Source organism: Pleurodeles waltl, chromosome 2_1, assembly GCF_031143425.1.
Source record: "Pleurodeles waltl isolate 20211129_DDA chromosome 2_1, aPleWal1.hap1.20221129, whole genome shotgun sequence".
In the NCBI taxonomy this organism is placed as follows: Eukaryota; Metazoa; Chordata; class Amphibia; order Caudata; family Salamandridae; genus Pleurodeles; species Pleurodeles waltl.
Genome location: NC_090438.1, coordinates 381,345,243 through 381,372,073, shown reverse-complemented (window position 1 = coordinate 381,372,073; position 26,831 = coordinate 381,345,243). Strand labels below are relative to the sequence as shown.

The 26,831-nt window shown below is 45.8% G+C and overlaps 1 protein-coding gene across 1 annotated transcript in view; it reads left to right on the top strand.

The window, feature by feature from the left end:
* Nucleotides 1-4,882: 4,882 nt before the first annotated feature.
* UTP14A (UTP14A small subunit processome component) overlaps nucleotides 4,883-26,831 on the top strand; it is a 385,668-nt gene continuing 363,719 nt past the window's right edge. Inside the window, exon 1 of the mRNA XM_069212909.1 lies at nucleotides 4,883-5,019. The gene's annotated coding sequence lies outside the window, so the exon portion shown is untranslated. The remainder of the gene's footprint in view (nucleotides 5,020-26,831) is intronic.

Genomic DNA, 26,831 nt, shown 5'->3' with positions numbered 1-26,831 from the left:
AACATGGGTAGAATTTAGGAATGGGGCTGCAAATGTACCCAGTGCTCATGTAATGTGCTCCAATCTTCCGTTCACGTTTGTACTATATAAATAAATAAAAAAGAATCTTTGCAGCCTTTGTCGGGTGCAGACACAGCAAAGAAACAGTTAGATGCCAGAGGAAAAAATAACATATTGCCAAGAGCTCGAAGCGGAGAGGCGAAAGAAAAAAGTAGTGCGCCGACACTAAGGTATTTGGCTGATCATGCAATAATCCATGTAACCGGGTCAGATTCAATGGCATTTACAAAACAGCCTCAAGGCGGGACAAACCTAAAGCATTTACCTAATAAACCAAAGGAATTTTGAAAGGCAGGACAAGGAATGAATGAAAGTGATCAGCGTGTGATGGGTGTGGTGAATGCCCACAGAAATAGAATACAGCATGTTGAGAGATAGCGCATGCACACTGCCTTGGCTCGAACTAAAAAGGGACTAATGCAGGCTATTTGCGCTTCCTGTATTAAGGGTTGCTAGGCAACTCCAAACTTTTGAGACTGTGCTGATAAAGAAGAGAAAAATGACTTACCAACAATCTCAGGACAAGATAGGGCAGGTGATAGATATCATGCAGGAGAACAAGGAATTGCAGGCCCTGAACACCACCATGGTTTCCATAGCAGGGGTGCTGGGTGATATGGCCAAGACCATGAAGGAGTATGCAGCACACCAGCAGGCCCCTTCCACTAGCCAGTCAAATCACCAGCCATCCACATCGGCTGCAGCTACTGGACAGGAGGCCCTGCCACAGGACCCACAGGCTACCATTACCCCTCCCCCTGCAGAAGGTGAACCACCCTGCAAATGTTCCCTGTGACCCAGACAGACACCAGAGACACTTGCCAAGATCAAGACCACAACCAGGAAATGAGACCCTCCTGAATGTCCCCCTTGTGTTTCACTGTGTCACCTTGTCTACTTTGAATTGCTATGCTTCCTAAGGCCCCTTGGACACTGGACCAGTGCTACAAACAGATTGGACCACTACACTGGACGTTCCTCTACCATCACCCCATTCCATTGCACTTTCCTTCATAATTTTCACTTCAATAAACACCCTTGAACACAACTGGAGTAACAATGTTTTATCTGACAGAAATGTGCAATGTATTGAACTGTATCATCCTGTGCAATTGTCCAGAACTTTGTGATTCCATCCAACAAATGGCCTGTAGCAGTTTGTAGTCATCACATCAGTACACAGGTGTAACCACCCCAACATCTGCAAAATGGGAAGGCATAGGTGACAGTCAGTTGGGATTCTAAGGAAGTGACTGCCATCATGCTACAGCCACACAGAAAAATTGTTTATTAGAGGAATGGTCAGTTCTACTGTCTTACCTGTGTGTCATTGGAAGTACTGCTGTATAACTGATGTCCTGTTGTCCATCCTCATCCTCTTTCTCCTCTTCCACTGGAGCATTTTCACCCTCGTCCTCCTGCAGATAGGGCACATGTAGTCTGATGGCCAGGTTGTGCAACATGCAGCATAAAACAACTAACTGGCAGACCTTATCAGGGGAGTAGAAGAGGGATCCACCTGTCAAATGGAGGCACCTGAACCTGGCCTTCAGGAGACCGAACGTCCTTTAAATAATCCTCCTAGTACGCCCATGAGCATCATTATACCTATTATCAGCCCCTGTCCTCGGATTCCTTACAGCGGTCAAGGGCCATCTGCAAGAAGTGAGGGACAAACATTAGCTGTGTACAATGGCATGGGGGATGACTCCTGAAGGCATACACTGACATACATTGGATGGGGACTCAGGCTCACCTATTAGCCACACTCTGTGCCTCTGTAGTTGTGCCATCACTTTTGGGACGCTGCTATTCCTCAGGACAAAGGCGTCATGCACCGACGCAGGATACTTGGCAGTGACGTGGGAGATGTGCTGGTCAGCAGGGCACACCATCTGGACACTGAGTGAGTGGAAACTCTTCCGATTCCTGAACACCTGTTCATTGGCCCAGGGGTAGGGTGGGGGGGGGACTAATGTAATATGGGTACCATCAATTGCCCCAATTACATGTGGTAAATGTCCCATTGCGCATAATCCAGCCTTCACAGTGGCCAAATCTTCTACTTGGGGGAAAGCGATGTAGCTGCACATGTGTTTGAGCAAGGCAGCCAAAACCCTTGCCAGCACTATTGAGAACATTGGCTGTGACTGTCCTGCAGCCAAGCCCACTGTCACTTGGAAAGAGCCTATAGCCAGGAAATGGAGCACTGAAAGAACCTGCACAAGAGGGGGGATCCCAGTGGGACGACAGATATCAGATATCAGTTCAGGCTCCAATTTAGCACACAGCTCTGTGATTGTGGCCCTGTCCAGTCTATAGGTAAATCTATTTTATCCTTCAGTATAGCCAAGTCCACAAGGGGTCTGTACATGGGGGCTCACCTCCTCCTCCTATTTCTCCTCAGTGGTAGGTACCTAACGGACAAAAGAGTGAGAAGGGAGTGACAACATGATAAATGGATCCACCACTTCAGTGTACATAGAGCTTGTATGTAACTGGACACTGAATATGGCTATGTATGTACAATCAACACCAATGATGCAGTTTTTATTCTAAATTGTGTACCAGCACCATAACATGGCAACCGCCTATCCTATATGTCGGGACAGGTGGAAGTGATCTCACTCCACCGGCATTGGGCGTCATGGCGGAAGGTAGTGTGCACCGCCAGGCAATTCCTCATTGGCTAGCATGGGGCTCTATGACACACACTATCCAATGAGGATCACCGCCGGCAGCAACGGTGTACTCCGCCGCAGACGTGACTGCCATTTTCTGACTATAACCCCACTTGATTCCTGACTTTCCACAGGACAACACCTCCACTGCGTGTGCTGCTGTGACCTGTGTCTGGAACCTGCGATGGCACGTGTGACAGGGGAAAGGGCCCCTGCCTACACTTCGGAGGAGTTAGAGCACCTGTGGGTGGGGTCCTACCCCTTTATGGACAGCTGTATGGGCATCCAGACCAACAGGTGAGTACCCCATGGGGAAGTTGCATACGACAAGGCTGCTTGGAGATGTGAGTGTGTTGGCAGTGTGTCATTTGGGTGGGGGGTATGGCTGGTGGTGGTGTACATGCAGGGCTCCAGGTGATGTGTGTGCCATTCAAGGGGCAAATGATGTCAGAACCCCATATGTGTGACAGGCTGGATATTCGGATTTATAGTGTCCCTCTGTTTGTGTTTCCCTGCAGGTCAGTTCCCATCAGAAGAAGGGCATGTGGAGTGCCATCGTCAAGGAGGTGCGGACCCTGGGGGCCTTAAGCTGGCGGGGCACCCACTGCAGGAGACAGTGGGAAGCCCTGAGACGCTGGGCCCGGAAGACCACAGAGGCCCAGCTAGGACGGCCTCCCAATGAGGAAGGGGTGCCCGTCAGAACCTGACCCCCCCTAATGGCCTGCATACTGGCGGTAGCCTATCCAGAGCTGGATGGGCGCTTGAGGGCATCACAGCAGCAACAAGGGGGTAGTAAGCACTATATAAATTCCATTAGAATACAATACAATATTCTTAGTCTAAAGCCTACATTTCATTATAATATCAGTTTAATCATGCTAACGTGATTTAATTCAAATACCACCTAAGTCGAGCTCTACAGTGTAGATGAGTACCAATGCAAATTGTGTCAGTGCAGCTTCTACATTCAAATGTATAATGCTTTGATTACCATACAGCATAAACTGTGACATTCTGATGACTTTTGTGATATGAGGGACAACACAAAAGTTTATACTACATCAAAGTTTAACATCTCACATTTCTGACCTAGAAAGAAGAGAAATTGCATTCTACAGCCTTTTAAATTTAACACTGATAACTATTAAAGTCTAGTGCTATCGCTTGCTTTTAAAATACAGATTTTTATCTGAGGCCTACACGTTATTTCTACATGTTAACTGCATTAAATTTCATCAGAACGCGCTTGCAAGTGTCACTCTACAAGTTTCTCAGTTGAATGCCACTCATAAGTGCACTGAAAGCACAGAAATGTCATACATAGGCAATCTGAAAACTTAATATCTATGTATTATCCGAAGACCTGCACTAATAAATGTGGCTTTTGATGCTGCATGGAGGTCTGTGGTTTATGTAAAGTGTCGCCTGGTGCTGTCCCAGTACCCTGTAAGTACTTTGATACCATGAAACTACATTAATTAAGAATTTGTATACTGCAATATTTACTTTGACATTGTGTTCATTTCCGTTGTCATGTTATTGATGTCAAAGTTTGCACATCGTTTTGGGGGCGTTATTAAATATTCCAATTAGCTCCCACTCTTCAGAATCCTCGAAACTTGTGCGTTTTGTGCCTTTTCGAGGAGTGTGCTGTGCTTATTCCCAAAAGTAGAATGGGCCCATAGTCAGCAGACCACATATGTGGGAAAAAGTGGCAGCTATAATAAAATAGAGGGGAAATTAATACATTCAATAATTAAGTAGTATTTTTATTTACAAAGAAACACTTTCTAGGAGTAGGATTTACTTAGGGTAAAATGCACAATGCTTTTTTAGTCTGTCCTAATTCTGCAACAAGTACCGGCTCGCAAAAGGGACTGTGTTCAACATTGTACTAAGCCTGCTGCTTACGAAGGAGTGCCGCCCTAAAGCTACTTTGACCAGCAGCATGGTCCCTAAGGTTGGTATTCTCTGGATTTCAAGTTAGCTCTCTAGCTTTATAAGAACTCCTCCGCAGGAGCCAGCCCTTCTTTTGTGTCTCTGCCGCTCGATACTTCTGATTCGCAGAATAGTGCATTTCGTCCGCGAGGAGAGGGGTGGCGCTGGTGGGCGTGGTAACGGGTCGGGTTCTGGCGGAAGTGTCTTGCTTTACGGCAACGTGCTTTGAGTGTTATGTGAAAGCACAGAAGCTGCAGGAATATAGGTAGTGGAGGTTTCTTCCGGCAGACGTGCATTGGGTAGGAAAGGTAGCTCTTGGTAAGAGCTATCTGTGTAGCAGGTGAGAAGCGAAGCAGATTGCGTTTTTTGTGGAGCGCCGGGCGACGCAGAGGGGGTGGGGACCGGCAGAGTTTCTCATAGGAGAGTTGGAAATCCGTTGAGGGATTCGTGGCCGTGGTTGCAAAACGTACCATTGCCGTGTATGATTCCTTTTACTTTTTGTGTAACAACGCATTTCATGCTGGCATTCTAACTCCTTCTTTTTAAACCCTCGAGACAATAATGTTATCTGTTGTTAGGTGAAAGGCAATATGAGCACTAGGTCTCCTTTCCTGGGGCTGTTTGTTGGGCATGGGGTGAGAAGGGCGATGAAGTGGACACAACTCTTAACAAGGCACATTGACGTTGTGGTCAGACTTTGCTCTGAAGTGCAGTGGACTAGATGAATGTTTGGAAGGTCGCTGTAGGCAAGTGTTTACATTGTTTTTACCACAAATAAAGGAAAAGTGAGAGTCACTTGGGTGTTAAGTTAGCTGTATAGGAGCACACACGTGGACTTGGGCTTTTGTGTGGCCTCTTCAGTCAGTGTTACAATAGGCATGAATCCCACGCGCATGTTAGTTTTATTAGTTGAATGGAAGAAAATCAACATTAGACCGCCTTAGTTTAGGTTCGCACAATAAAGCCAATGACCTCATACCACTAAGTGAGTGTTGGCACACAAGTATGTGTCCTGTTGGATAGTGGCATGACGAAGTATTGCTGAGGTGATCACGGGCGATTTGACTAATTGGGTATAGATTGAGTTGGTGCCAGAAGTCTCATAGCTTAAGCTGGTTGGCACTACGTTTGAATAGGGTGCTGCTTCCACTGCAGTCTAATACTGCCTTGCAGTTCGGGCTGAAATGTTCCTGTTGGATTAGGCTTTAATACTGATTTGTCTATGTCCAAACTCGGTTGGTATGGTGTGCAAAAAAACGATGATCTGAAATGCGGCCTGAGTAATTACCAGTGGATGCGATTAATTAATTCAAGCATTCTATCCATCACTTTTTTGTATAAAAGTTTGGTCCTTATGAAAGAGTATTGCATTAGAGCTAGTTTCTCCAGCAGATGTATACTGTGGTGTTTCCACTACTGTGACCTAGCACTATTGTTTTGTCACATGAGCTTCTCTAGAGACACAACCAAACAAGATTAGAACTTGTGTGAATGAACTGAATTGGCAAATGGGACATGAAATCATCACTCCTAGGGGACGTGAGCTGGCGATATTGGGTGCATAACGTGCTGGCAGTTTCAGGTGTATGGTACGGACTGGATTGTTGGGGGCAGTGTGCACTCAGTTGATGCCACAGTGGCATAACATGAGTTGGATATGGATTGGGAAGGGCACATACCAGAGGAGTGATAGATTTCCTACCAGTGAGAAGGTTTATGGGCTTTAGTTGGCACATTAAAACGTCTTAAATCTAATATGACATAGGCTGGCACTACAATGCGTTGTCAAAAGCTTCCAGTATTCATAGAATGACATGACATTGGGGAGGGCATAAGCAAACCTCCCCTCCTGTAGATTGGGTGCGAGTTGCACCAGTTATTTTTTGCCAGCTAACTAATGCTATGTCCTTCTTCAGTTTCAAGGCTCTGCCACACCACGTTCACCCCAAAAAGCATAAGACATCATCTACTATGTATTGTACTATGTGCTAGACAATTACCATTCCTTCTTAAGTATTTATTTGGTGATTTTTTGCTATTGAAAAGGAGAAGCAAAATGTAGATTTTATTTTTTTCTCGGACAGACTGCTTTTATTGATGAAGTCACCCATGGAGGGTCACGATCTTGGGAAAGTCGGTGCATCTGTCTTGAGAGTACTCGAGGCATCATTTGGGAGAACAGTGTTGACTCTTGAGAAATCTATAAGAATGTTTTCTGTTGTCACTGATAGCGGTAAAGGAAGTTGTGTAGGGAAGCATAGTGATCATTGTAGCTATGCACATAAAACTAGGGAAACAAAAATCAGCATCTTGTATTTTAAGGACTGTGACTTCAAAGCTGTCCACAGGTCTAACCAGAACACACAGTTAGGAATCCTACATTACAAGGTAAATCTTAAAACACCTTGCAGACTCGCCAACATACAAGAACACACTGAAAGTCACTGATGGTATCGTGTGTCTACAACATTTTTCAAACACATTCAAAGCAAGGCAAAGCAAAGAACAGAACAATTGACACAGACCAGATTGCCACCATCTACATGCTGGAAAAACTGAAACATGCAACTAGCAATTTCCAACATTCAGTATACACTCAGCAATTATCAAAAGACCCTATGCACCTAGGTGACAAAAATGGAGGAGGAACTTGGAAATATACAACCAAACAAAACACCCCTGGCATGCACAGTACTGAATGAAAATGCTAATACTCCACCGTGGCACCGCAGTCATCCATGATCACATTTTCAGTCTGGCATTTGGCTGAGGTCTATAGACCTTTGCTATGGAAAGAGTGTAGCCTGCAGTAAGTAGATGATCTGATTATCATATCTTCTATACAACGAGGACTGCAAATAATATTAAAACATGACCTCATTCTGTAATCCATAAAGAAGAAGCTCAGCTCTGACTGTCTCCTACTTGTGTGATGCAGACAGACAGCCGAAGCAGCTTGGGAGTGCTTGTGCTTTCTCTTCGTTGGGGTTGCTACTTCTGTCTCTGCCACCTCGCTAAACCGCTGTCCTGTTAGTCTACTGTTAGAGCAGGTGTGTGCCTGCCGGTTGGAGTCTTCTATTGGAGACCAACGTTCTCCGCCTCAGCTGCTTTTGAGGGTCCGTAGTCCTTGCATCTTCTTCATATCGTTATGCTATTCTTGTTACCAGGACACTATTCCTGGTACTCTCCCTGCAGCTTCGTGGATTTGCTGGGTAATGTTTGATTCGCCGGATGAACTCTTGGTTTCAGAGACATTTGTGGGGAAAAAGAAACTTGGGTATTGGAGTATATTGGTCTATCTAGTTTACAACTGTAAAAAAAATGGGCGATCCATAAATAGGCAGGAAGCAACTTCCCCATTTGAGTTTTTCAAATTTGTTCACAAGGAATGGTAGGCATGTGTATGTGTATAACACTAAGGGAAATGTGGAGAACAATCCAGTTAAAGAAAGAAAGGACAGCCGTGATGTTCACCACAGTGAATTAAATGTTATACTGAGGATTTTTTTTTTTTTTTCAATCCGAGAGTGTTCTTGGAATGCCACTCGTTTATTAATCGAAAATTATATTATTACAGAAGACCTGGGCTATGGATGAGTGTATATAAGGTAAAAGATGGTAGACCTTCGGGGGGCTTAGTGGTCTTGGTATCTATGGAATAAAATGAGAAGGTACAGAGATTTCGTAAGTCTAGACCTTTTTGGTTTTGAGAGATTCGTATTTTACAGCTGATTTTGGTTATTGTGTATCAGAATGACAAAGAGAATGATTTTGAGACTGAGTCGCTGTTTTTTAAAGGGAGTTGCTCCATTTACGATCTACATATTAAAATGCACGGTGGGTTTTGGGGAAGTTATCTAAATGTAAAATTAGATTTTCAAGAATTAGGAGACCTGTCAGTGGAATTACACTCAGCGTATGACTGTCCTCTGGAGGAATGTCATCCTCCGAATGCGTCCTCCAAAGCTCAAACATTGTCGGGAATCTTATCTAATCTGCATGTGAATGGTTGCTTTTTGTATGACCAACCATTTAAAAATGGAACATGTAGGCATCCATATTTCTTAGTATTTGTGTGTTTTAAAAAAAAAATATATATTCTCCTTTTTTAAAGATTGACTGTGATAACAGTGATCTTATAGCATTCGGTGTGTCCATATTGTGTTGTTTTGGGAGAAAAAAAATGTATGTTTCACAGTTAGAAATATAATATCCAAAACGATTTTTAACACTCCATTCAGAACTTTGCTCTAAATAAATTAGCCTCAGTCCAGGTTCAGATAGCAAATTACCCAGTTAGAGAGGAAATGAGTCCTTTACACTGGTATGAGCATGTAATTGAGCATTATTAAACACATTATTTACCATTAATTGGGAAAACAGTTGCTAGGACAGTTAAGTTTATTAATCCTTCCAGAGCAGCTGGACTAGATTGTATTCTTACATGTATTTATGTGAAAAATCCGGGTTGGTGGTTTTGTCAGTCCCAACTATGCTATAGATGTATTATTCAGAAAGTAAAAAATCCTTAGCCTTGAAAGGGTGAATTAGTTAACCCAATTTAAAAAAAAAGTTATAGAAAAGATTCAGCCTCCCCCTTTTATTTATATCGTAATTGGTATGGCTCAAAAATATTTATTAAAACTTGTTTTGGAGAGGTTGTATGCCTGGGCTAGAGATGAATGCCCAATTCAGAAGGAACAGTCTGGCTCCAACTTAGCGATAGGCCAGAGCTTTGAGACGTGGCCTGTAGACCAGGAGTCACTTTTCCAGGTTTATAGTTTTTGAAGCCATATTTCACACTGTTGATTGCTCCCAACTTTGGTCAGAATTAGATAGGGGGATATTCTTCCTAGGCTCTTATAGGTTATTTATCTGCTTCATTCAGAAGATTAAATTAGGCACGAGTTAAACCCATGTTAAGAGGTGAAATTATGATTGATTAGGTATGATAATACAGGGCTGCTTGTATGCCCCTACAATGCAGGGCTCAAAAAATCCACTCAACTACTCGCATTGGTGAATTTTATTTGATCAGGTCGAACTGTTTTTAATACTTACTGGTCCCTTCTGGCAAGTTGACACTGAACAGGTGTTCTGTTTAGTTGAAAAGTGGAGGAGCAATAAAAGATGCATTTAACTCTTGTTCTTATGTCACATTTGCTCTGTGTTCACTGGCTGAATTCAAAAGTCAGTTTTTCTTACAGTTAATTTTCCTTGTGACTGCAGAGTTCTAGGAAGGTGAACTGTGTGACCTGCTGCTTAGATTGTAAATTAAAAGGATATAGAGTGTCCGTTTTTTCCTAACACACAACATTTAAATGACTAAGCCAACTGTGCAAACATTTCAAAATATATTTCAGTAGTTGTGAAAGCCCTTTTTTTATATTTCTGTGTGCCGAAAAAATATTTTAATAGGATGAAAACAAATCAGAATGCTTTACTTGTTGATGCGCAAAGGATATGTTTTCTGAAACCCAAGTTTCACAGATTGTTAATACACTATATGTATTTATCAGTAAAGCTGCAAGTTAGTGGAGAAGCTTTGGCCATTTCTTGGAAAGTTACTGTGTGTAGATGACAATATGTTACCTCATCGTGGTTTAGGAAAATATTTATTAAAATTGAGTGTTTAAACAAACTGAGAGACATTCCTGCCCTGATGGCAATGTGGTTAGCAAACTAAAAGAAGTCCTAGGTTATGTGGGCTAGACCTCATGGGTATGTGTGCTATATTCGTGTGATGCATGCAGCAAACTTTAGTCTACTTAATCAAACAAGGTTTTTTTGTACCGCAGAAATGCTGAGCTCACATATTTGAATGTGTTATCATATGTGAGAATTAAGAAAAAGGTGACTCTGTAAACTATTTGCCTAGAATCACACAATTAGAGACCTGTTTACCGGTCAAGTACATTACAGTTAGGTCGAGTAGATTATTTAAGTTACTAAACCTGCAGGTGTAGTTACATTTTTACAATTTTTTGAGCCCTGGAATTTTCTGTTTAGTTTTTTGCCGTCCTGCCAGCCATGTTGGCTAAACTACATTAATTCTTACCAAAAAGTGGAAGTCATCACATTGGCTCCCTGTTCTTTACGGATTATTCTGTCCTTCTGGATCAAACTCAGATAGGAGTACAGAGAAAGATCAATTCTATAAACACTTGTTGTGAAACTAATAAACTGAGAGCTGATAAAAGAAAATGCCTGTTTTGGGCAGAAAAATAATCTGCGTTCTTGGTGATTAGCAGGAACTAACCTGCAGATAGTAAAGGAAATCTTCTTATATTGATGTGTTCCTGTAATGGTCGATAGAACTTGATCCACCAGGGGTGTAGTGCTGTGGTCTTTTATGGTCCTTTCAGTCAAGCCACAGTATTCAGGTATTCTGCAGTGGGGCTGCTGTCAAATTGACTATATTGGTTTCTAGAACATTTCCAACATCTTTGTTAGACAGAAACCGGGCTGGATGGTAGTTTGGGCTCTGAGGTGGTGTTTCACCTAGGGCTTTCTCTGCTGTCTTGGCAGTCTGTTCTCCGCCCACCCAGAGAGATCAGTGTAGATGATAAACTTGAATAACTCTGTGCCTATTAAATGTGAATTGGACAGCTTTATTTTAAGAGCCATTTCTAAACCGGAGTCTTCCTGTCTAGCTGTGAATGAGGAGAATAAGCTAATTGTTTTCAGAGTTAACTTAAGGTAAGCATTCAACATCCAAGCTTGGATCATAGAGAGGCGGTCATTAACCCAGTGATTGTCCTTGGTAGTGAAGATTTTCAGGTAGAGAAGGTTGTCCTAACACTTGTGAGTCCTATTCCTGAGGTGGACAGGTATTCCTCAGTGTGACTCCATGTACATGTTGAAGATTAGAGATTAGGATAGGTTCTTGAGATACTTTTGCATTTTACTTTTCTGTTCTGGAATCCAGAGGTATCCTCCTGGATACATTGGTGCCAGATGGAGTTGTAAGAAGAGGACTTATGTGTTGGTATTGATTTGATATAAATAAATTTGAGATACAAATAATAAATACAGTTGAGATACAAATGTATTATTATTGAATCCCATTCACAGGAAAAACGTTTGTTAAGGGCTCAATTGTCGACTGTCATAGGTTGCTCAGCGATCTAGAATAATAATTAGCAGACACCCCTGTCTGGGGAATGAATTGAATTGATCATAACTAAAGAAGGTTGGTATCTCAGTTCTTCATTATGGTCTGAAACCAGGCTAATACTTGTAATACTTGCCTAGGAAGCATTGTCTATTGAAGTTGGTAGATGATTGCTTCTTCTTATCTTTTCAGTGTTTAGAAGTTATGTCAGGTTTAACTAGGTTAAGAGAGTATCATCTTCTCGGATTGTTTTTTATATTACCTATGAGTTTTGTTTGGTACTGAGTCTCCTAAGTAAAATGCATTGAATGAAGAAGACTTTTGACAATGTTGGTAAGTGTTGTGAATGCCTCTCTGGTTAGGGCTTGCACAGTGGTAGTGGTAAGGATGGACAAGCAGTGGTCTTGAAATCTGTGTGAATAGACTGTTCCAGAGAGGAGAAAGAAAGAACATCTATCTACGTTTGTTGCATGGTGAAAATGAAGCAGCAGCATTGGCCCACTTGATGATTTTGATGTAGCTAGCACCTAATACCTGAGCTTGTCTTTTTTTGTTTTTAAAGTAGGAAATTGGTTAGTAATATGTTTGTTGATTAATTGACTTATCACATGGTCTACTCATGTATTGATGACGTGCTTTATGAATTTGATGATTGCCTTCTTTGGAAAAGGTGTCTTACTTGATTAATTTGATTTTTCAGCACTTGCTAAGGTAATGAAGTTTCTTCATTTGGAGTAGAGGATTTTCAATTCTATAAGTCCTCCTGGGAGTTGGATTTGGTGCTTTATATTTTCTTGCTTCAGATGGATTGTTTGCTGTCAGTGAGTTCTTAGGTGTAATGTATAAGGTGCAAAGGCCATTGTTTAGTTGACTTGTGGTTTCAGTGAGACAGATGTGTGATGCTGGCAGTGGTTGACATTGGCTGTTGCAGACTTTGTGATATGCAGGGTTATTGTTAGAAATGGGTTTTCTGTTTGGCTAGGGTATGCACTTAAGCCAGACAGAACCCACACACTTTAGTCAGGGCACGGGAGTTACACATCCAAGATAACCCCTGCTCACCCCCTTGGTAGCTTGGCACGAGCAGTCAGGCGTAACCCAGAGGCAATGTGTAAAGTGTTTGCACAACACATGTGATGCAATAAATACACAACAAAGGAACACAACACGAAAGTTATGTAAAAATAAATTGTATTGCACAAATCCTAATTAGACCAAACATAACATGTCATTAATACTCTGCTACCCAAGCAGTTGTGGGAACGTTACATAGGTTACTAGTACTCTGCAGAAATCAGCAGCAGTCATACATAGCACACAGGTTACTTATTATTCTGCAACATAAGCAGTAGTCGGGAATCCCATTACCAAACCAATGTGCTTATCTTGGTTAAAAAAAAAAAAAAAAAACACATTACCAGAAAGGCATAACATCACAGTAAGTACACACCTACGTACTTACCAGGACAGCAGGGATGATCATGTTCTGCCCCTGGAGTTCCTCCGCTCTTATCCAGTCAGTGCGAGGAATGGGGGCTCAGTGAGGACGGGGGGGGCCTCTGTCGAGATTGCAACCTTGCCCGTAACCTCCACCACACAAACAGCCCCACAGGGGAGACGAAACAGCCCCACAGGGGAGACGGGGAGGGGTGCTCGGATGCTCCTGGTGTCCGTAGTAGGGGGAGGGACCTGTCTGGGTCAGTATCTCTACTCCTGGGGATGGGGCTTGGGAACCCCCAAGCTCCACCCACTGAGGAGGGGAAGACCAGGAATTTGCAGCAGCTGCCTGTGGTGCGGATAAGGAGAGGTGGTGTCTTGGCTTCCTCTACCTTGCCTCCTGCATAGGGAGCACGTCTCGAGGCCTCTGAGGCTTCCGGGCTGCTCCGCATCCACTTCCCGGGTGGCGGTGGGGATGCACCAGAGGAGGTGCTTGCTGGTACCCCAGGGGCACTCTCTGGCAGTTCCTGTTCCCCAGGGGGTACCTTCATGCTGTACGCACTGGCAGCGATCCGACTGGGTCAGGTCGGCAATTTATTTCCCCAGACCAGGTGCTAGCCTGGCCAAATAGAGAGCACTCAGGACACGCTTGGCCCTCATTACGAGTTTGTCAGTCAGCATACCGCCGCGGTGGAGTTTGCGGCCGCACCACCACGGACGGGCCTGTCGGTGAAGACTGCCACATTACAAGTCCCGGAAAGGTACCTGCAGAACACAGGCAAGTTACCATCCGGGCCACCACAGCAGAAGTGCTGGAGTGCTAGGAAGCAGCCATCTCCAGCCTGGTGGTCAGGCAGCATCCCACGACCATATTACGAGGTTGCAAACTGCCAGGATTTCTGGGGCAGAACCACCGCCACCAAAAACCTGGCGGAAATGAACTTGATAAAGGGAACATCTACCTTCAGGAACACAGGCACATCCGTAGGTGGCATAGCACGCGAAATGCAACTCCTTCCATTCCTCTACTTGGCCCTGCAACTCCTGGACCACGACAACAACAGTAAGCACACCAGCCTAGCACACACTGGAGGGAACGACGTTAGTAACTAGGTAGGTAACAACTACACCAACAGTGTAGTGCCGCATGATAACCATATATTTTAAAATATGTGATAAAACGTATGTACATACAGGCCCAAGGGCCAGTCCAAAAACCATAGTGCCCTGATCACACTGGACACAAGATGACGCCCCTACTTGACTCCTGACTGCAAAGTGCAGGGCATTAATGGGGAATGCAGGCACCTCAGGGGTGATGGAGGGGTCTGTGGGCGTGGAGGGGGGTCCTTCCATCTAGGACTGGAGTGAGGCCTCTTAGGGGTGCCCTTATGTGGGGGGGCAGAGGGGTCCCTGGGCTTGCCCTTGGGTGGTGGGTGCTTTGCATGGGGCTGCGGGTTGGGCTCGCCCTTGGATTTGGGGGGGGAGGGGGCTTAGCAAGGGGCTGCGGTTTGGGCTTGCCCTTGGATGTTGGGGTCTTAACAACGGAGAAGTGTGAGTGAATGTTGTGGTGGTGTCTGCAGGTAGGGTGGATGTTCTGCCTGTGGGTGTGTTGATAGTTATGGTGTCTGCACCAGTGGTGTATGGGGTGCATGAATGGACGTCAGAAGATGTGGTAACAGTGGCAGTGAGGGCACATGTGGCTGGAGCCGTGACTGATGTGATTGTGAGTGTAGTGTTGACTGTGGGGGGAGGTGGTTTGGGAGTCGGTGTGGATGTTGACATGTCTGTATGGGTGTGTGAGTGTGTGCATGGAGGTGGTGGCTGTGGTGCCTGTGTTTGTCCTTGTGTACCATGTCTGTTGATGTGTGAATGCATGTGGGTCAGTAGGTGTGCCTTGGATGGATGAGGGGAGAGGTATGTGGGATTGGGAACAGGTAGCTGAAGGGGAGAATGGAAGAAGGGTCACTGAATGCCGTCAAGGAGGAAGCCAGAGCCTGAAACGATCTCTGTAGGCCAGACAAGGCACTGTGAATGCCTTTCAGGAGCGCATTAGTCTGTTGCATCTGAGATGTTAGTCCCTGGATGGCATTCACGATAGTTGTCTGCCCTACAGAGATGGTCCTCAGGAGGTCAATAGCCTCCTCATTGAGGGCAGAAGGGCTGACTTGGGCAGGGGCAGAGGTGCCTGCAGCGAAGGAGATCCTCACCCTTTTGGGTGAGTGGGCACAGGCAACTGGGTGGGGAGCTACAGAGAGGGCGGTGCTGGCATGGGGGTGGCAGACAAGGATGGTGCTGGGGTGGTCCCAGATGGATCCGCCACCATCGGAGGAGGAATCAGAAGATGTAGTGGTCGATTCAGTCTCCCCCATGGCACTCTACTCGCCCTCTGTCCCACTGGTCCCCTCAGCTCTGCTTGTGTCAGCCTCCTGGGTCCCATGGGCTGCAGCTTCCCCACTCACCGGTGCCCCTTCTCCTTTGCCAGATGATGCTGATGCACACAAAGATAGAGGATAGAGAGAGAAAGAAAGAGAAAAAGCAAGCAAGCAATCGGTCAATGCCAGCACAACAGTCACACAGGGTAGTACATCTGCATTTGATGCCATGCCATGATACATTTTGCCCATCTCTGAACATCCTACTACTTCCTGACTATGGGAAAAAGAGCAACAATGCACATGTCAAACGCTGATGGTCTAACTGAGGCATATCTCCACGTGAGGAGTGTCAGACCCATCACACTTGTTGTAGGAAATTACCATCTTGCCTGGCATGTTACCCCCATATTTCATATTTCACTGTATATATTTTGTTTTAGTCTGTGTCACTGGGACCCTGCCAGGCAGGGCCCCAGTGCTCATAAGTATGTGGCCTGTATGTGTTCCCTGTGTGATGCCTAACTGTCTCACTGAGGCTCTGCTAACCAGAACCTCAGTGGTTATGCTCTCTCTGCTTTCCAAATTTGTCACTAACAGGATAGTGACTAAATTTACCAATTCACATTGACATACTGGTACACCCATATAATTCCCTAGTATATGGTACTGAGGTACCCAGGGTATGGGGGTTCCAGGAGATCCCCATGGGCTGCAGCATTTATTTTGCCACCCATAGGGAGCTCTGACAATTCTTACAGGCCTGCCAGTGCAGCCTGAGTGAAATAACGTCCACGTTATTTCACAGCCATTTACCACTGCACTTAAGTAACTTATAAGTCACCTATATGTCTAACCTTCACCTGGTGAAGGTTGGGTGCAAAGTTACTTAGTGTGTGGGCACCCTGGCACTAGCCAAGGTGCCCCCACATCGTTCAGGGCAAATTCCCCGGACTTTGTGAGTGCGGGGACACCATTACACGCGTGCACTATACATAGGTCACTACCTATGTACAGCGTCACAATGGTAACTCCGAACATGGTCACGTAACATGTCTAAGATCATGGAGTTGTCACCCCAATGCCATTCTGGCATTCGGGGGGACAATTCCATGATCCCCTGGGTCTCTAGCACAGAACCCGGGTACTGCCAAACTGCCTTTCCAGGGTCTCCACTGCAGCTGCTGCCAACCCCTTAGACAGGTTTCTGCCCTCCTGGGGTCCAGGCAGCGCTGGCCGAGAAAGGCAGAACAAAGGACGTCCTCTGAGAGAGGGTGTAACACCCTCTCCCTTTGGAAATAGGTGTGAAGGCTGGGGAGGAGTAGCAGCCTCCCCCAGCCTCTGGAAATGCTTTGATGGGCACAGATGGTGCCCATCTCTGCATAAGCCAGTCTACACCGGTTCAGGGATCCCTCAGCCCTGCTCTGGCGCAAAACTGGACAAAGGAAAGGGGAGTGACCACTCCCCTGACCTGCACCTCCCCTGGGAGGTGCCCAGAGCTCCTCCAGTGTGTCCCAGACCTCTGCCATCTTGGAAACAGAGGTGTCTGTGGCCCACTGGACTGCTCTGAGTGGCCAGTGCCAGCAGGTGACGTCAGAGGCTCCTTCTGATGGGCTCTTACCTCTCTTGGTAGCCAATCCTCCTTCCTAGGTAGCCAAACCTCCTTTTCTGGCTATTTAGGGTCTCTGCTTTGGGGATCTCATCAGATAATGAATGCAAGAGCTCACCAGAGTTCCTCTGCATCTCCCTCTTCACCTTCTGCAAAAGGATCGACCGCTGACTGCTCAGGACGCCTGCAAAACCGCAACAAAGTAGCAAGACGACTACTAGCAACCTTGTATCGCTTCATTCTGCCAGCTTTCTCGACTGTTTCCAGGTGGTGCATGCTCTGGGGGTAGCCTGCCTCCTCTCTGCACCAGGAGCTCTGAAGAACTCTCCTGTAGGTCGAAAGAATCTTCCCCCTGCAACCACAGGCAACAAAAGACTGCATCACTGGTCCTCTGGGTCCCCTCTCAGCATGACGAGCGTGGTCCCTGGAACTCAGCAACTCTGTCCAAGTGACTCCCACAGTCCAGTGACTCTTCAGTCCAAGTTTGGTGGAAGTAAGTCCTTGCCTCCCCACGCTAGACTGCATTGCTGGGTACTGTGTGATTTGCAGCTGCTCCGGCTCCTGTGCACTTTTCCTGGATTTCCTTCGTGCACGGCCAAGCCTGGGTCCCCGACACTCTAACCTGCAGTGCACAACCTTCTGAGTTGTCCTCCGGCGTCGTGGGTCTCCCTTTTGTGACTTCGAGTGGACTCCGGTTCACATTTCTTCTAAGTGCCTGTTCAGGTACTTCTGCAGGTGCTGCCTGCTTCTGTGAGGGCTCCCTACGTTGGTGGGCGCCCCCTCTGTCTCCTCATCCAAGTGGTGATATCCTGGGCCACAGCAGCACCCAAAACCCCTAACCACGACCCTTGCAGCTAGCAAGGCTTGTTTGTTGTCTTTCTGTGTGGGAACACCTCTGCAAGCTTCTTCACGACATGGGACATCCATCCTCCAAAGGAGAAGTTCCTAGTCCTCTTCTTTCTTGCAGAACTCCAAGCTTCTTCCAACCGGTGGCAGCTTCCTTGCACCCTCAGCTGGCATTTCCTGGGCTCCTGCCCACTCTCGACACTGTCACGACTATTGGACTTGGTCCCCTTGTCTTACAGGTACTCAGGTCCGGAAATCCACTGTTGTTGCATTTCTGGTGTTTGTTCTTCCTGCAGAATCCCCCTATCACGACTTCTGTGCTCTCTGGGGGTAGTAGGTGCACTTTACACCTACCTTTCAGGGTCTTGGGGTGGGCTATTTTTCTAACCCTCACTGTTTTCTTACAGTCCCAGCGACCCTCTACAAGCTCACATAGGTTTGGGGTCCATTTGTGGTTCGCATTCCACTTTTGGAGTATATGGTTTGTGTTGCCCCTATTCCTATGTGCTCCTATTGCAATCTACTGTAACTTTACATTGCTTGCATTACTTCCTTTTGCTATTATCTGCATCATTTTGGTCTGTGTACATATATCTAATGTATATATTGTATCCTCATACTGAGGGTACTCACTGAGATACTTTTGGCATACTGTCATAAAAATAAAGTACCTTTATTTTTAGTACTTCTGTGTATTGTGTTTTCTTATGATATTGTGCATATGACACCAGTGGTATAGTAGGAGCTTTACATGTCTCCTAGTCAGCCTAAGCTGCTTTGCCATAGCTACCTTCTATCCGCCTAAGCTGCTAGAAACGACTCTTCTACACTATTAAGGGATAACTGGACCTGGTACAAGGTGTAAGTACCTCTAGTACCCACTACAAGCCAGGCCAGCCTCCTACACCTGTCCAGTACCTGCCCACTACCCATGGCCGTTGTGACACGCATGCAAAGGACTTGACGCCCAAGAGGATCCTGCAGGACTAGTTGGATGGCCCCGTGGCTAATGTCAAGAAGCACTGTCACCACTTGGTGCACCCACCCCACCATACATGCAGTGCCTGCCAGCTGATCGAGGTCATGGATGAACCCCTGGCACAGTGGTTGGCCAGGATCAATCACAATGCCCTGACTTCCCAGCTCTGAAGATCCGGTTGCCATGTGCTGGCAGGCAGATCTAGCAAGTAGGTGCCAACACAGTACTTCATTGAGAAATCTGCCCACTACCACTGACTGCATGGCATTACTCACACCTGTGATGTCAATCCTGCCCAGATGGACACAACCCATACTGGAGATCAGTGTACCAAACATCCAAGCTACAGCTATGCAGTGGTGCCTACCCAGAGCTACCATGTCAACACATCACAAATGAGAGTGAGTACTCGCCTCCATGTGGCTGCTGTGCTGCCCTCAAGTGCCCATCCGCCTCGGAGTAGGCCACCGCCAATATGTGGGCCATTGAAAGGGGGGTGTGAGTGTCCGGTCCGAAGGGCACCTCTCCCTCGTTGAGAGGACGTCCCCAGCTGGGCGTCTGCGGCCTTCCGGGCCCAGCGTCTGAGGTCCTCCCACCGATTTCTGCAGTGGGTGCTCCGTGGGCATGGACCCCCAGGATCCGCACTTGCTTGGCGATGGCACGCCAAATCCCGTTCTTCTGATGGGCGCTGACCTGCACGCGTGACACAAACAGAAGAACAGAGTCATGTAAGATGGCATACCTGGGACAGTAGTGGACAGCACACATCACACATCCACACGTCATCAGCCAACCTAGCCGTCGGCCCCTCACCCATTTCCATGCTCCATTCACACTGCCACCTACAAAGGTCCCCATCCCCATGCACGCAACTCACATACAGGACAATGACAAGGGGCTCACCTGCTGCTCTGGGGTCCATACAGGGGCAGGACCCCATCCACAAGCCGCCCCAACTCCTCCTGAGTGAAGGCTGGGGCCCGGTCTCCTGCAGGACGCGGCATCTTTGCTACCAGAGTCAGTACACAGCAGCACATGCAGTGGAGGTCTTCAGTGCACGAGGTTCAGGAGTCAAATGAGTATGAGTACATGAAATGGCAGCCATGGCTGCCGCGGACATCGCCGCTGGCGGCGATCACCATCGGCTCCTGCCTCCCATTGGCAACAGTGTAAGCCAATGGTGTGTAGCACTGCGGTCGCGACTGCCTACAGCCTTGATGTGTTACGCCCGCGGGATGATCTCACTTCCACCTGTCCTATGCATGCAGACAGGCTGCAACCATTTCCCATTTAGGATGTGTGATGTGTTTGTGAAATTTACTGCGTCATACGTATATGCTGCATGACCTGTTACCACCTCTCCCAAGGTACATTGCACGGTTGAGGATGAGGAATGCACTGGTGTACAGGCCCCTAGTCGACCTTGCCACTCTGGAGGAGCGTCACATCATCCAGACCTATCGCCTGATCTGTGTGACCATAATGGAACTAGTGGCGCAGTTGGAGCCAGATCTGTTGCCTGCCAGACACAATCCCAATGCCATCCCTCCCACAGTGCAGGTGTTGTCAGTCCTCCACTATCTTGCCTCAGGCTCCTTCCAGGTAACAGTGGGCCTCGCAAGTGGGATGTTGCAGCCCATGTTCAGCAACGTCCTGAGGGATGTACTGTGTGCCCTGATAAAACATTTGACCATCTACATCCAGTTCCCCCGACATGCAGATTTGCCCACTGTCAAGGCTGCGTTCTATGTTGTGGCACACATCCCACATGTCATTGGTGCCGTTGACGGCACACACATTGTCCTGGTGCCACCCAGGAGGCATGAACAGGTGTACAGAAACTGCAAGAACTTTCATATGGTCAATGTTCAGGTGGTTTGTCTTGTGGACCAGTACATCTCCCAGGTGATGGCCACGTACCCAGGCTCTGTGGATGATGCCTCCATCCTGCGGAACAGCAGGGTCCCACACATGATGGCACCACTCCAGAGGTACCGGGCCTGGCTCATCGGTATGTACCCCTGCATATGTGTGCCCATCAGCTCACTGCACCCTTTTGTCCCTGCCCCATTGTCCTCCCTGCCTTGACATGCCTCTTCCCTCTATGCACACAGGTGACTCTGGCTAGCCCAACCTGCCCTGGCTCTCAACACCCGTGAGGGGTCCATCCTCAGCTGCAGAGGACTGTTACATTGAGGCCCACGGTAATACCAGATGGTCATTGAGAGATGCTTTGGTCTGCTGAAGGCCAGGTTCCAGTGTTTTCATGTTTCTGGGGGTGACCTGCTCTACAACCCACAGAAGGTGTGCCAGATCATTAGCCTGCTGCATGCTGCTCAATCTGGCCCTAAGGCGTTGCATCCCATTGCTGGATGCAGAGGAGGGGGTAGCTGTGCAAGTGGCTGATGAAGGGGAGATGGGAAGTGAAGAAGAAGAAGAGGAGGATGAAGAGGATGCAGCTGACTCCAGGACGCAGCTGATTCAACATTACTTTGGCTGAGATGCAAGTATGTGCAAACTGTGTGGTATGTGTCCTCTACAGCTGTCTGTAATGGCCCTGCTGCCACCTGTTGTGTGTGACCACTGACGGTATTGGTTGCAACTTTGACTCAGGGTGGGTTTGGGGTGTGTGTGTCACATGTGGCCATGACTGATGTAGTCGCAGTGTACAGGTCAGGCAGGTGTTGTGCTGGTGCACTTGTGCCCTCTATGTGTATGTGGAATGTTCCCTAATTTGCCAGTTCCAAGTTCTATGCGTTTGCCACACAGGGTTGTTGCATCTGTGCAGCATCCATCCTGGGAGTGACATTGGGTGGCAGTGCAACATTGTTGTTGGTGGCAGTGGGTGTAGGGCCAGGTCTGACACTGGGCGTTGTGAGGGTGGGACAATTGGGTTGGTATGTTTGGTACCGGCAATATGGTTTTGGACCTGCCTGGCATATCTGCCCTGGATTCCTGTTCCTACAGTGCATTTGTGTGGAGTTGGCATCTGTGACTCCTACAGTGACTGCTGTCCCTGTCTTTGTCTCCTTTCAGGACAGTGTTGTGGTGTTCTGTGCTCCCTGCGTGGGCTGTTGCCTCCATTGACACACATGTCCTGCCACTGCATGCTCCACGGCTGACCTCCTGGCATTTTGCTCCCCACGCTGTCACCCTCCCATGAATGTGCTGGGTCTGGGTTGCCACTTGTACACGTATTTACTGTTCCATACATACTAATGGGAAATAAACACGTGGACATGGACTATGCTCAGTTGTCGTTTATTTGTGATGTACAAGTACAAGGGGTGATGAGTGGGGTCATGGTGGCGGAGGTCAGCAGAATGGTAAGGCCAGCAGTAGGTAGTCCAGATCCAATCTGCTGGCCATGGATAGACAGTGACAGCCTACACGGATAGTCGGTTAGGTTTCATGGGGCACCTCTAAGGTGCCCTCTGGGGTGTATGTTACAATAAAATGTACACTGGCATCAGTGTGCATTTATTGTGCTGAGAAGTTTGATACCAAACTTCACAGTTTTCAGTGTAGCCATTATGGTGCTGTGGAGTTCGTGTATGACAGACTCCCAGACCATATACTCTTATGGCTACCCTGCTCTTACAATGTCTAAGGTTTTGCTTAGACACTGTAGGGGCATAGTGCTTATGCACTTATGCCCTCACCTATGGTATAGTGCACTCTGCCTTAGGGCTGTAAGGCCTGCTAGAGTGGTGACTTATCTATACCTGTAGGCAGTGTGAGGTTGGCATGGCACCCTGAGGGGAGTGCCATGTCGACTTAGCCTTTTTATCCCCACTAGCACACACAAGCTGGCAAGCAGTGTGTCTGTGCTGAGTGAGGGGTCCCCAGGGTGGCATAAGATATGCTACATCCCTTAGAGACCTTCCCTGGCATCAGGGCCCTTGGTACCAGGGGTACCAGTTACAAGGGACTTACCTGGATACCAGGGTGTGCCAATTGTGGAAACAAAAGTACAGGTTAGGGAAAGAACATTGGTGCTGGGGCCTGATTAGCAGGCCTCAGCACACTTTCAAATCAAAACTTAGCATCAGCAAAGGCAAAAAGTCAGGGGGTAACCGTTGCCAAGGAGGCATTTCCTTACAAAAAGCATTTGTTAAACGCTGTAAGCACGTTGTGTTGAAGGATATTTTGTTACATGTAATCTCACTGATTGCCTTTGTAGGAAAGAGTTTTGGCCATAACTAGCCATTTTGACAAACCCTGGGGATTTTCACTGTGATGATTCTTGATGGGCCCTAGTGAAAGAGGTTGTATATTGTCTTGCAAACTGTATTATTCTACATATTTCAGATTTTATACCTCTAGGCATTATGGTTGTCAGTTTATGCACTCATGAACAGGCCAGTATTCATTAAGATGTAAAGCCAATTGTAATGGCTTCATCATTTCACTGGGTAAAGTAATACCAGATTTCCTAGCTTTTGAAACGTTATAACAAAACCAGTAGGCGTGAACTAATTTGTGTGAAAAGCATATATTAAAGATAACAGGCCTTTAAGGATGGATTCCTATTACACTGTGCTAAAGCCTGTGAGTAGGTATTTTATTACATGGGATTTTACAGATAACAGTATTAGGCAAGGGTTTGATGTTGGTTATTCACTCGGACAAACCGCAGGTATTAAAGATGATCCTTATTAGACTCTCTTTGAAGAGATAGTTTGCTTTGCCAACTGTAATTTTTAATAAATATGTACTTTTATGATTGTCAGATCCATTGCCTTGTAGAAAGCTTACACTCAGTGCAGTATGCCTGAGTTAGTCATGCTGACAAGTTAGAGATAACAGTAATAGGCTTGCTTGGTGTGCAGAGAAATGTTGTGCCAGTTGCCGTGTGTCTGGCGTATCATGGCCTGTCTATTATTAAACGTTATTACAAAGCAGTAGGCGTGGCTTATTTTTTTGTGAAAAGCATAGGATAAATCCAATAGGGCTATAACAGAAGAATTTTGCCTCATTACATTACAGTCTGTACAATCATATTTGGTTACTTGTAATCCTACTGATTACTATAGTAGGCAAGGATTTTGGTGTTGGTACCCCCTATAAGAAACCTAGAGAACACATTTTCATCTTGTTTTGCCAACTGTAATTTTTTTCATATTTGTAATTTTACTGTATGCACAAAGATTGCCAGTTTGTGCACACTTCAGTAGGCCTGACTTGTATATAATGTCAAACCATTGGTAAAGGCTAAAGCCCATATAAGGTTGCTGGTAAGTGTTGTGTAGAATTCCTTAGATGTGATCTGCTTATAAGGAAAAGTTATGATAAAACAAGGTCTTATTATTGTGAAGAACGTGTTTTAACAGTAATATGCTTTTAAGGATGAATTGTTATTACATTATGATAAAGGCTAGAGGCAGGTATTTTGTTACATGGAATCTCACATATTACCTTAGTAGGTACATGTATTGGTAATCCACCACAAGAAACTATTCAGATAGACAATTTGCACTACAGTAATCCTTATTAGGCTCTTAATAGGGATTTTATAATATTTTGTCAAGCGCGCTTGGGGGTGTGTATATACTCACACACACATACCCTTCGCCATGCACAGCTAATTACTCCACATATTATATAATTGATGAGATCTTGTATGGCATCTTTGGTATTATCACTGCAGCATTTGCAGTACATTGATGCGAAACTGTGCATGGCATGGTGATGATCCCCGGGGTCAGGTCCCCCTCATATATTAAAATTGAAGCCTTGCGGTGGTGGCGGTCCCCAGGGCAGCGGGGGCCGCGGGCCTCCCCCACATATTTAAAATATATATATATATATATATTTTTAAATGAACGTTTCGGGGAGGTGGTGGTCCCTGGAGCTGAGGGGGGGTGGGGGGGGCAGGGGCTCAGCTCATACCGATAGAGGTAAGTCAAAAAACGTTAGTAACCGTTGGTTCACCAGGTAAAGATTTCCAATGTCATAGATCTAATCTGTTTATTATGTAATGTTATGATAAACACTATAAGCCTCACATATTGAATGTGAAACACATATGTTAAAGTCAGTAAGCATTCTCTTTATTAACGCCTATGGATAAGTATTTTGTGAAATTAAGTGTCAGTTTACTTTGTAGAGGAGGAGTATGGTGTTGATTATTGCCTCTGAGAAACCCTAGCTCAAGAAGATTTTTACTATAATCTTTCTACCTATAATTTCTTTTGAGTAGTCTGGAAGGATCTTGTCACAAAGGAAATCATTAAATAATACATACATCCTTAGAGGTTCACAGAAGTTCTTTAGGATAGCTCTGTTCTGCCATTGTTGTAATCGACTGTCAGTTACACTCTGCATCCATCCTTCACACTATACTGCATGGGGTAGTGGTCCAATCCACATCAGTAATTGGCTGTGTTGCCTGGTGAATGAGGGAATTTTCTGATCACGTGTACATCCCCCTGGATAGGAGTGTGCTTCAGTGACAGAGTTGGTTGGCCAGTTCTTTAGTTTTCAGTTTTCTCATTTTTTTGTTTGCTTTAATATTTCTAAATACAATACCAAAGTTCTTCTCACAGTGTTAAACATTCACACGCTTCCAGCTCATTTCTTCTGTAGTGCGCTGAATCCCAAGTGACCACTTTCTCTAAATTAGGCGATCATGATAGAATACTGTTCTCCATTGTATATTGCTGTTTTACCATTCCAAAATGGCCAACATGATGGTTCTAAATGTAGCCCCCATGCTGGAACTTTAAAACAGTGACATACTGTTTACAATATTTCTGCAAGATGGATTCCTACTGCTGCTGTGTTTCCTTTCGTTATTGCAAGCATATGCCCATCATGTTTAGACTGCAGTAGGTTTTCTTTTTAGGTCTTGCTTGCCAACACTGACCGCAGGGAGGGGTATTGTTTACTATAAAGGGCTTTAAACCTTCCCATTAGTTGGCATTATTGACACTCTTCTTTGCTGCCTCCTAAATGGCCATTGCATAACAGGCGTCCCTTCCTTTTCTTTGTGGCAAATATGGACCAAGCACAGATTAATTCATCTTAATAGTATGCGTTCATTGCTCGCTCTGTGTTTCAGGTACTATTTCTTTCACTGCTTCAATTTTTATGTACTTTTTTATATTATTATGTTTCTTATCACAGAGCACATATGTGTTTTCAGGGAACGTCTTTGTTTCAAGTTCTCATGCTGCTTTCTCCATTCTTTTTGTTTTCAAACCCATTTTTGGACATTGTTTGTCTACGCCTCTATCTTTTTACATATGCCTACAACTAAAATATAATTACATTTTACAAACACATTTACACCTTCATGATTCTTGTTGATCCATGCCTATTTGTGTTGCCTTTCAGCCATACCTTTGCATTGATTTCTTTTTTGTTTTTGTTTTTGTTTCCTTGTTTTAGTTGCTTACATCCACAACTATACTATTCTACACCACCCTATGCCACTCCACGCCACTTTATGCCTTGTATCTGTTTCTAACCCATAACACCACTTAAGTTAAACCATGACTGCTCTCTCTCACTGCATTCGTAGGGGAAAGTGCTTAAAGGAATTGCCTTGGTTAATGAATTGGATTGGATCGTTTTGATGTCCCTCGGACAACAGTGGTGCCGAAGAGTATCTACAGGAACCTCTAAATGTTTCACACCTCCAAGAAACTACCCCTCTGTATCCATGATTGGCTGTGTCACACTTTTCTGTTTCACACATTAGTTTTCATCCACTAACCACAGTGCTCCTGGCAATGTCTTATTTACCAGAAGATCATGATTTCCATATTTACGTTATCTTTTGAGCACC